Raw genomic sequence first — 11934 nt, forward strand, 5'->3', positions numbered from 1 at the left:
TACATAGTAACATTATTCGTCTCTACATTGATTCATTCAATTTTCCCTGGGAGTGAATGTGAACACAGCAATAGATTATTCATCTCGGTACAGTTTCGGTCATTTTTGTTGTCGGGTAAAACAGGGAAAACGTTTATCTCAATTTCTCCAAAGGTGCACCGATTCTGCAACTGAAACTACCCACCTAGCTGGTTATAATATTCTAGTTATTAAATATGTAAAAATCTATGCGGACCTGCCTCTACTTTTTATGGGGGAAATTCGCAAACGAAGCTCAAAGTCAGATATTGCATAATTTGGCGATGTTTCTGATGTTCTCAACAATAAATGTTTCAGAAAAATGAAACATTCAAGGCTTTAAAAGAATGTTATCTTATGAGCAATATCCCGAAGAGAAATCTCACCTCTAGTAGTCATCTTTAAAAAAAAAATTGATCAACCTTCATGGAGGACTACTCGACGTAACAACAAACATATACCTCAAATCGTGTGCATAACATCCAGATTCCAAATGCTGCACCTTCTTTTATGGGAATTTGAGCGATCTGAAGTCTTCTGAAGATACACTGTTATACTTGTATGTCATTTAAGACATGTTGAAGTCGGCTGATCTACACGAAACTATCCTCACACCGGTCATTTGTCATTAACATGTACGTTGTCACGATGGCGTGAATCCGTATTTCTCCATGAAGTTTCCATCGGTCGCCCCATAGAAGACGAGAAATGGACATTTTTCGAAATATCAGCAGATTTCCGCGCATTCTAGGTGAAAACAACCAAAAAGAAGAAGAAAACCTCGATTGAACGCTCGTAAACACTGAGAGGGCAGACATCGAAACTTGTCAGCGTCAGTAATACATCTAAAACCCAGTCGCCACAATAGCAATTTGTACGACTCGCACGAAAATCATCACCAAGTGGAGATTTTGAACTACTCAGTATCCCTGCAGTACAGCAAACGGAACAGGAATTTCATCACAATCAATTTCCAAAAATTTAGCTTTTTTCGGGGAGTCTTTCACTTGCTCGAACGTTATTTTGGCTTTGAGCCTTGAGATTTATTTCCCTTGACAATAAAATGCTATAGAAAGTACTTACAAAATTACAAAGGAACTATTTTTAGTGTCGGTTGGACCGAGAAATACAGATTTGAAATAATTAATGCTGTCACTGATCAACCAAAGGGCACAATCTTCTCAGTTATTAGCTTGATAATCTCTACAGACCAACGTTATTGGACCGAACGATCTTCTGTTTCTTCCTGGTGAGCTGGCCACCTTAGGAGAAAATTAAATAGACCTTTGACTCTTCTTTTTCCTGAAGGACATGAAGCAATCCAGATTACATATTAACCATGGGAAAATTCGTTCAAGTGACAAGTTGCGATTTGCGTGTGGATAATAAGTTGTTTGAAAGGTGGAATTATGATTCCATTAAATCTTTTATTTCGAACTTTGTTATGGAAGGAAATATTGATTGACTCTATTGCACTGCGGCGGTGATAAGTCTCTCCTCGTCATATCTTATGCAAATGTTCTAACAGTTTTCCGACAGTTTTCAGATGATTCGAAATATCTTAGTTCCTGTCACAAGGAAGTGATAACTGCCCGAATCTGCTCTTTGAAAGGAGATGCCCATGTCGTTCAAATTGCGATTGCAACTGGGTTTTACATGTGGTACTGCCGCTGACAGTTACGATTTATACTCTCAGATTTTCAGTGTTTACTAGCGTTCATTCGAAGTTTTTTTTTTGTTGGGTTGTTTTGTTTTTACTTCAGAAAGCGGAAATCTGCTAAAATATATGAAAAATGTCCATTTCTCGTCCTCTTTGGAGCGACCGATAGAAACTTCACGGAGAAAAACAGCATCATGATAACGTACATGTTTATGACAAATGACCGGTGTGAGGGTAGTTTCGTGTAGATCCGCCGACTTCAACATGTTTTAAATGACATACAAGTAGAACAGTGCACCTTCAGAGGAGCTTTGTCAACAGATTGAAACAAAATTGTTTGAAAAAATTTTATAAGGAACTCTGTGAAAGATAGAGCTGATAAAGTCTTTTCACTTTCATCAGAAATAGAGACAACGGATTTGAAACGTAAACCGACATCCTCGAAGTCATTTAAAAATACTTTAAAAAATTAATAGATTCTAAAATAGAACAGGACCCAGTTGTTCAAAGGGCGGATAACGCTATCCAATGAATACATCGCTATCCAGCGGATGTGTTAACAAAGAATACTGTACCATCCATCGGATGGAGATTTATGCAGTGGTTATCGTTATCGAACAATGAGGACCAGGTGGACGACTGTTAGTTAGTGGAGTGATCTAAACAACGGGTAGTATTCACAGTCAACGATTTGGAGCACAACTCAGTAAGTGTTTTTTTTTTCGTTGGGTTTTTAATTTCTAACAGCAAAAACATGTAAAGGAAACGAAACATCGCAAAATCTTAATGTTTCCTCAACAAAGCCATAATGGTGGGATTGGGAAGGACAGGAAATTGACTGCTGCTAAAGTAACGCTGCTATGCTCCCTCACTTCCCGTACAACCCCTCCCCTCCCCTCCCCTCCCCTCCCCTCCCCTCCCACCCCCCATCCACTCCTTATCCTACAAGAACCATGATCCCTCCGTTAATTGCCTGACCACACGGGCTGCAAGGGGAGGAAAACTTGAAAACTCCATCAGTAAGTTTAATAAGAGCTTGGCGGAAGAAACAGAAAAGTAGTTTTCTCCTCCCCTCCCTTCTAACCCCCCGTCCCCCTCCCCCTCCCATCTCATTTGTTTTTGTTGTCAAAGCCCATTTCCAGTCTTTCCTGGAAGTGGCTTCTGATGTTTGACACCAACATATCCTCCTGGGAAGAGAAATAAAAGGAGGAAACAATTCTGAGAGCAAAAGGTAGTATTTCTCATATACCAATGTCATATGTATTGCGCTGAGCTGATTTAAGAACCCTGATGGCTTTTCCTTCTTTTGAAAGTCGTTTTAATCCACGCACCCTATAATGGAATTACAATCAAGCCGTTTGCAGTAAGCTGTGTAACTTTTTCGAAACTTCGTTTTCAAAGATGAGATTTCTGTTGAAATATCTGCTCCATTCCAATAGAGGAAATGTACCACGCCATTATTATTACAGTTTTGTTACCGAAGCGACTCCATTGACATGCGATATTAAGGAAACAGGATGGAAGAAGTTTGCTTGGATGCTGAGGAATTGGTCGAGATAATGCTAAAATACCTGTGGTGAAAGACGAAAGAAGCCAGTTATACAGTTTAATAAAGAGAATAGTGTATTAAATTAGGATATGTAGGAAAGAGGTTTTTTAATAAATTCGGCGAATGGATAACAAACTTCGGTGTCAAAGTGAATGTCAACCCATCTTGCTCCCACAGTCATGAAAAGAGTTTTAGAGACCAAACATTTATTTACCACCGGGGGATGGGAGATTCCCCTTCCTTTTTTTCTTTGATGGGGGGGGAGGTCACATGGTTTTAAGGAAGGGAGGATGATCAGTCGTCTCTAACAGAGTGTAAGGGTGTACTATAGAAGATTGACCACCAATTCACTGTCAATGAGGGGGAATCATAAATTTTATCATGGCGTAACTAACCCCCCTCCCCCCCTATAGGCGATAAATAATGAGCGACCGCTAACAACATGAAGCGAGTCTTTCTGAGCGTTTGACTCGAGATTATATTCAGATTTTATTACTGTTGAGTTTGCACCGATAAATTGCAAGTCATTGGAATACGGTCAATAATTCTTCAGTATAGCTTTATAAAGTATATATCTGGTAAATTTTATGCTTTTCCTTTGTAGCTTCAGCTGAATACATTTGAATACAACCATCTCGTAATTGAAAATTAGGTGCAGAGTTTCTTTGTTTAATACCCGCAAGATTATCCGACTCTCTCTTTATGTGTTACTTGCGTACAATATTCTGATCAGGTCCACCCAAGTCAGTCCCTCTGGCCCAGTCTTTGGACGAGTCGACGATGGAGACGTCAAAGGAACAGACTAAGAGGCTTGGTTTAAAGTTTAGCTCTACTGATCAGATTCCAACAATTAGTCATGAGAAGGAGGAAAGTTTATTTTGATTGGGATTAAGTCGCAACTACGAGCGTGGAACGTTAGAGTTTCAAAGGGCTAGTGGGTGGGAGAGGCGGATTCCTGCCACTAAAAACTTTGAAAATATAAGAAGACGAACGCATCATTCGTAGTTTTGGCAGAAAAACGCTATCTTACGCTGATACGCCCAAATATACAAAAAAAAAAAACCACGAAGGATTATGTTACTACTATAGAAGGGAAAAAATTATCTTTCTTTGCCAGAGGAAAGGTGCAAAATAAAGAGATCACCAGGCGAAAACGGAAAGTCTTTAACTGCAATGTGAGATGCGGAAAATCTAACGTGCGTGTCTTGTTTCAATCTTAAGATGCGTGACCTGTAGCGAGAGGTGATATGAAAGCAATCACGCGATGTTGTTTGGAAGCAACTTTAACGGCAACTCGTCTGCACCTTAAAGAGAAAAAAAGTTACTTATTGTTTACGTGAATCTTGAAAGAGTCCTGTAATAAACTTTTTTGAAACGATGCTTTTGAGTTTGTGCTGCCCTACTGAACTGTTCGCTTGAGAGAAGGCTAAAGAGCTAGAGAACTTGCTCCTGGTAGGGGAGGATTGTTTATAGTGTTTGCTACATTCAGTGCATGTGCTTGACCTTGTTAATTACCGAATCGCTTTTAGTCGCTTATCTTGTTCTCTAGCGCGTAAACCCCGCAAATTTGCTTAGTTATTACATTGTTTAACTGTTTTAAATAGTTTCATTATAATTTGTTTTTAGCCTGCTTTTGCATTTGCTTTTCCGTGGTTACGAATCAGGGACATTCGGTCTTTTGTTTACTTGTATTTCTCATTTTATTTTCATCTGATGTTATTATAATTGGACACGCGCCTTTGTTCAAAAACGTGCTCGCTTCATTCGTTTTTGTTTGCACAATATTCGCACAGTTCGTCATAATTTCAATCAGTTTATTGCAAACGAACCTCTGTTCCTTTTATTACTCTTGTTGTTGGACTATATTTTACTTAGTTTTGTTCTCACGTTTCGTTCGTTTGTGTTGCTCCAGTTATAGTTTCTATTTCATATTTTGCCATCTAAGTTAGAACAATTAGCTATAGTTCCCAATAAGTGCTTTTCTGTTCCATCTAACCTTGCATACTTGTATGTAGAATTCTCTTGTTGTTCAGTTATAGTCGTCATACACGGTTTTACCGAAGCATTTTTCATCGTTTTTAGCCGTTCATTTTACGATTCTTATTCGGAGATTGCTGATCCTTTTATTTTCATTCATTATTAAAGTCGGCTTTTCTTGTCAGTAAAGGGCTGTTGTGTTTAAAAGATAAACAGAATAATACATGGTTGCTTTTAGATATGGAATTTCTCATCTCACTCGTTCGCTGCACTATCTACGCGCGCCCTTAGAATAAGAGAGATGGTAGGTTTTAAGCTCGGTAAAGAAATGGAGAAAGATGTTTTCGTCTTGTCACAAACGTGGGACAAAGAGAAAATCTTTCTCTATTTCTTTACCACGCTCAAAACTTTACCATATCTCTTAGTCTATTTACAAACATGACGTTATCGACATGGCTGATCCCAGCCGTGTGCAGGACGCGTGTCATATAAACTTCGCAATAGACTTCGCTCACCATAGAGTCTCTGTGGCTCAGAGGTAGAGCATCGGAGCGCGGCTTCCGCAGGTTTGAAATTCGATTCCGTGTGGGGACTCAGATTTTCCTCTTTGTCCCGCGCTCGTGAAAAGATGAAAAACATCTTTCTCTGTTGACAGGATACCTCGCTAAATAAGAAGTTCAGCTATTTTTCAAAAGTGTTAACTTTACATATATCCTTTATTGCTTCAATAAACAATGGGTGGATACAAACTTATTAAAAACTCAAAAATATAAAAATCGAGAGTAGAGTTGCGTAGCTTTTCATTTTCCGGGAAAAAACAATCTAGATTGCAAAATTCAAGTGAAAAGCAAGCCAACTATCACTAACGCCTTGAACAACTGGAAGTCAAGATACTTTTTTATCGTCAAACAACAAATTAGCAAACGTAAATATCATTCTTCTTGATGCCTCTCCCGGTGTCACCGATTTCTTTTCCCGATGCCTCCGTTGGTTAATATAGCGGTAAAAAATATTTTTACAGTCAAAGCGTTTGGAAAATTCCTTAACTTTTTTAATTAGCGAAGTATAACTTGGTGACATTTTGGTTTTACAACACGATTCTATTCTGCAACTGGAAATGATTTGTCTCCATATAAATAGTTAAAACTTGTTTCTCCGCTGACCACTCACGTTTTGGACTATTTTTCTTTCCCGGCTCGTCGCCCGTGATATTTGAGTGAATGAGTGAACTTTATTTAAAACAGGATGGCCACAGCTACGAGGCTGTTGCCCAGAGGGGCCCTGTATCCGCCTAAAATCATTACGATATTATAATTAATTACGATAAACACTCGTAGTTTAAAAACTTATGGTCTAAGAAATACTAAAAAAAAAAAACAAAAAAAGGAACTGCAATATCACATGTAGTAACTCCCACTCCCAACCGCATCGTCTGGAAACAAAGCTTCAAAAGCCGTTAGAAATCTCCTGTGGATCGATTTAAAAGTTCGGACAAATCAAGGAATTTGAAGAGCAATAATTCGCTCGTTCATGCAATGCACGGTTAAGTAGACATGTGTCACAACAAGGTGAGCAATATAGAAAACGCTTGCAGTATCGGCACTTTTCCTTCGTTGTTTTGGTAGCCATTTTGGAAATGTAGTTGGGCATCTTTATGGTAGGTAGCTCATGTGTGATCTATTATAGAATAGTGTATACGCAAATACGTTGGTAATAAAATGAGCCGTCCACTGTTTACAACGCTGGAAAGTATTGTTGGACGATTACCGCTTGCTGACAAGGCTCTCCAATTGATTTATTTTTTAAACGGGTTTATATTTCCGGGTTATATTTCCTTAAGATTATGCCCGAAAAGAGATTATTTAATGCAACATAATCTACACCATCTTTGCTTATTACCGATCGCGCCTGTTGTCTTGCAACCTAACACCTTTGAACATGCTCAGTGTCACCGATCTTCATATTTAAGAATAAGGTCGACTTTCACGGTTGTCCTTCGCGAAAAAAAGATACTGTTAACGCCCAGTTACAGCGTAACTACCATAAACTATGTATCGGTGGCAAAGTTATGAAATGCGCTATCAGGAAAAAAACATTCTTTTTAGCTTGATCTAATCGTAAACCGACTGAGGTGCAAAAATTCCAATTAGACGATGTTTCTTTGAGAAAATCGGGTATCAACACAGACCACACAATTAAATTTCTGCACAATTCCAATCCTGAGGGGTTGCTCTTCAAAATAGTGCGGGGATTTTTTGATATTGCTATTTGTTGCTTTGCAACTTTTCTGTCTATTTTGCTTATCAAAATTTTACCAATTTCGAAAAACGGAATTCCCTCACACAGTTTTTTTCGTAGATTGTTATCTTGAGAGTCTTCTGACCAAATTTCAAGGCAATTCGTAAATTTCATACCCTATTGATTTCTTTAAAGAAGGCACGTTTGCGGAAAAACGAGGTGGGCTTTTCGCATCAAAAGTTTTGGAGGGGTAACCACATGTGGATAAATGTCAGTATCTGAGCAAATACTTACCTACCCCTTCCCCTAAGAGAACGTTGACCATAACTTGTCATCAGTTGACTGTTGTTGGGTCGTTGGAGGGGTACGTGCTCAGTTGTTCACATAATTTCCTGATTATACCCAAGCAATAATAATGTAAGCAGCAGAAATAGAACCAGTGCTTGTCAAATAATATGGTTCTCGATTATACTAAAAAAAAAAAAGAAAGAATAACTGACTGATGAAATTATACGTAGCTCTCGTTCCCCTTCGTCCCTAGCGGCACAACACAACGTCAGTCGTGTTTGCCTAATTTTAACTACGGTTCTTCCAATACGTGATAGTGAAAAAGTTTTTACTACTGGCTGGAGGTACAGCTGGCATATTTTGTCGACTTTGCCCATATTACTTTTCCGCATTCTAAACGAGTCGTACACTCCTTGGAATTATTATTTTCGTGAATAAATTTACATCTTCTCTTTTTTTATTTAGTCTTGTACCTCTAGCTGGTAGGAATTAGAAATCAGTTATAGAAAACAATTTTGCCCTGCAATCATCATTCAGTAGAAAGCAAGGTGGTTATTACTCCTTGGAAAGCATAAATGTAATTATTGTTTTTTTAGAGGGCACGGTAACGAATCTTGCAATCTGATTGGTTCTTTACCCGGTCAGTATTTTCATATCTCTGCCCACGGGCCACGGTAACGCTTTCGTGAGTCGCCGAGTACATCCCAACTTTCGTTGTCATTTTTCATAAATATACCTCGTTTTCCGGCTGGGCAGTATTTTTAAGCAAACACTTCGGTCACTACCTCAAGCCGATAAATAACTTATGAATCCTCTCTTTTCTCTCTATCAAATCACTTTGGTTGACAGAAAAATATTGGTTTCAGAATGAATTTGTATAAACAATAGTGTCATTACGTTGATTGACAAGCGGCCTAAAAACCGTCTGCAATTAATTTTAATCGTTCACAAAAAGTACCCAGAAAGTTGAAACGTGAGGTATTTGGTTACAGTTAAACTGAACGATGGAACTTTCATTCCTTTAATATCTGAATTTTCTCGAGCAATTTGTTCATAGTGAAAGAGCGAGCGAAGTTTTAATTTAAGTTCTACAACAAATATACGCTCCTGGTGAGTCTTTCCAATTCCGTTCAATTTGGACATTTGTACCTTAAATTGCACAACAGAAAAGGCCACATTACATTCCCTTGTGTCTCGTTGGAGTGTGCCGTTCGAATTTAGTTTTTGTGAAGGAAAGATCAGAGTTAAACACGCCATTACAGCAAACAAACGAGCAAACTCTCACAACTTCAAAATAAAAAAATTGAATTTACTCACAATTACTTTCCTCGCCGTTTACTTAATGAACAGAGGTAAATCTTCGTACATGAATGAATGGTCGATGAGAGTGAATAATACTTTCCGTTAGATCATTAACTGATTTGAAGAAAGCATTGTCGTGACAGTCCTTGCCAAACTAGTTCTGTTGGTTTTCAAATGTTCCTACGCTTTTTTTTTTCTTGCGCGCTCTCTAATTGACAGGTGTCAGATTGTGACAGATACTTGTAAAAATAATGTTTCAAGGTTTGTTTGGAAGCCTTTTAAATCACCTTTATCGTTACGGAAATGAAAATGTTTCGCTGAGGCATCTCTCTTAAATTTGCATCACCTCTGTTTTAACTACCATTTACTCACTCAAAAATTGTTCAGTTTATGGAAGATCTTGCCGTATTTACGCCATAAATCATTCGGGTTCTTTCGGAAAGAATTTCGTCAAGTTTAAAAACAATAAATATGTTATTTACCGGCTAAGGGTCGGTCCGTATGGTGAAAAACTGTGACCTCGGTCTTGAAAATGCTGCCCTCGGCCTACGGCCTCAGGCAGTATTTTCAAGACCTCGGTCACAGTTTTTCACCATACGGACCTCCCAGCCGGCAAATAACATATATGTCTTCTGTGTCCTCTACTTCATTTTATCTGTACAAACAAACATACCCTGCACAACTATTTTCCCAGCTTTGGTCCTTTTTTTTTTTTTTTTTTTTTTTTTAATTTTTCAACTATTTACTTTCTCACCTCAGGGCCTAAGGTCACAGAAAACTGGCCTCTACAGGCTCATGGAATAACATATCTTCAAACATTACAATCACGTGTTTGTTACCTAAACATTTTTTCTTCGTTGCTCATCAGCTGCATACCTGTCAGAGCCCTGATGACAATCATTCTCCCTTTTTCCAGTGATAATAAAAGGAACTTAATCATATGTGATCCTTGGTGGAGACTTTGCAGTCTGGGGATCATGAAAAAATACTTTTTTCCCTTTTATTTCCGCATTCTTTGTGAAAAATCAATGGGGCATTAAAGAGACATTCATTCATTCCGTCATTCATTTATCAATTTTGTCTGGTAGTCAATCAGTCAGTTAGTCAATAATATAAGTCTGTGCGAGAGGCATGTGCTGTAGGTATTGACTTTTGGGTCATATCTGAAAAAGGGTATTGAAAACCACATACAAACCCCTCCTTTTTCAGGTTAGCCACCACATTTTAGCTATTGAAGTTCTGCAGTGGTTTTATTTTTTATTCCTTTCTATCTTTTCCAATTTTTGCAAAAAAAAAAAAGCAAAAAAACAAGGTAAGTGAATTACGCACCTGTGTTGGAAACTGTACGATGCGTTAATTGTTCTTAATTTAATTGACATTTGTAAGAGATTTCCTATATCTATACATAACTAAACAAACGCACCATATATGGCACTGTTCCAAAGCGTTGTCATAAAATCGTTAAATCAAGTGAATAAACAGTGACTTAATAAGGAAGCGTGGTACAGCTTTTTCACGTTTTTGACACACCTGTCTTTCAAAAATCAAAATAAAGAGTAGATTTAATTTGCGATTTTTATGGAATGTTTTTGGTTCCCCTGGTCTCCCCATGACCATTACACCCCTGCATCCCTCCATTTAACATTCCCCCTTGTTACCAGAGTTCATCTAAGGCGCCCCTCTGACTTTAGACTTACCTTTGCCAACACCGTAGCAGTAATTCATAACAAAGCTAGTTGTTGTTACCACTTCGTGTTCGTGCCGTAGCTTCTCGGCTGATTTTAGGGACTTTAAGATGCAGTCTCTACTACGGCGACCGGAAGTCTACACTTAAAACCCATCGGACTGCGCATGTCTTAGGCGGGAATTCACGCCGTAATCTTGCCATCTGCTACGGCAAAATCGCTTCGTTCCCGTAATGGTGAGTACGTCAGAATTTGCCATAATATTTTTTCTGAAGTCTTAATTATTTGAATTTTTTCCTTGTGATTAAATTACTTACGTTTCTTTACGAGTTGATAAATCATAGCTGAACGAAATTTGGTCGAAATTTATCTGTAGAAAAAAGATGTCAAAAGCAGGGACAGTTCTTCAGTTTACTTTTCCGGCACTAAGTTGGTGGGTGCTGATAACAAGTTATTAGAAAGTTCATTTATTTCCGTTAATTTTGATTTTTATAACAAGCCAATTAAGTGGACGACAGCGCACGACGTGTTGCTGTGCAAAGAAATTTTGGTACAAAAGTTTTACAAGTTCAAGAAAGGAAGCAATGAAAGCGGAAGAATTTGGACGCAAATTTCCGAAAACCTCAACAGTGTGACTGCAGTCAAACTCAAATTAAATCAAAAGATGATGAGAGAGAGATTTGACTTGCTACTCGGAAGATTTCGATAGCAAAGTAGAGAGGAAGCAAAAGCAAGTGGTGCATCTCCCGAACCAACAAAGTTCGGCCTACTGTTAGAGTAAACTTACGAGAGAGAAACTAACAGAATTAACGAGAGAATCTTGTAGCAGCAAGAGCGTAGAAACAGACCGCAAAAAAACCGAGATGCGTTCCCAAGCCTTGGAAAGACTTGGTGAAACTAAAACAAAGGCCAATGAAGACTGTGAAAGAAAAGCAAAAAGGCAGCAAAGAAGCGGAGCTGATGTTACCGAATTTCCACGGGAAAAGTCAGAAAAGGAGCTTAAGATCCGTGAAGAGGAGCTCGCCTTGTAAGCAAGAGAAGTTGAAAACGAAAAAGAGAAGCAAGCGCAAATGTTTAAAACCCAGGAGGCTATGATTGCAAACATGGCTTAACGACAAGATCAGATGCAAACACTTCAAATGGCTTTTTTGCAGAAACAACAACAACAAACACAGGCTATGATGGTGTTGTTAGAAAGACTTGCGAAAAAGTCATAA

General features: G+C 38.4%; 1 pseudogene; it reads left to right on the plus strand.

Moving 5' to 3' along the window:
• The first annotated feature begins 6757 nt into the window (after positions 1-6757).
• Positions 6758-11934, plus strand: LOC149043796 (uncharacterized; annotated as a pseudogene).

The sequence above is a fragment of the Pocillopora damicornis genome, chromosome 6 (assembly GCF_964200805.1).
Source record: "Pocillopora damicornis chromosome 6, jaPocDami1.2, whole genome shotgun sequence".
NCBI lineage: Eukaryota > Metazoa > Cnidaria > Anthozoa > Scleractinia > Pocilloporidae > Pocillopora > Pocillopora damicornis.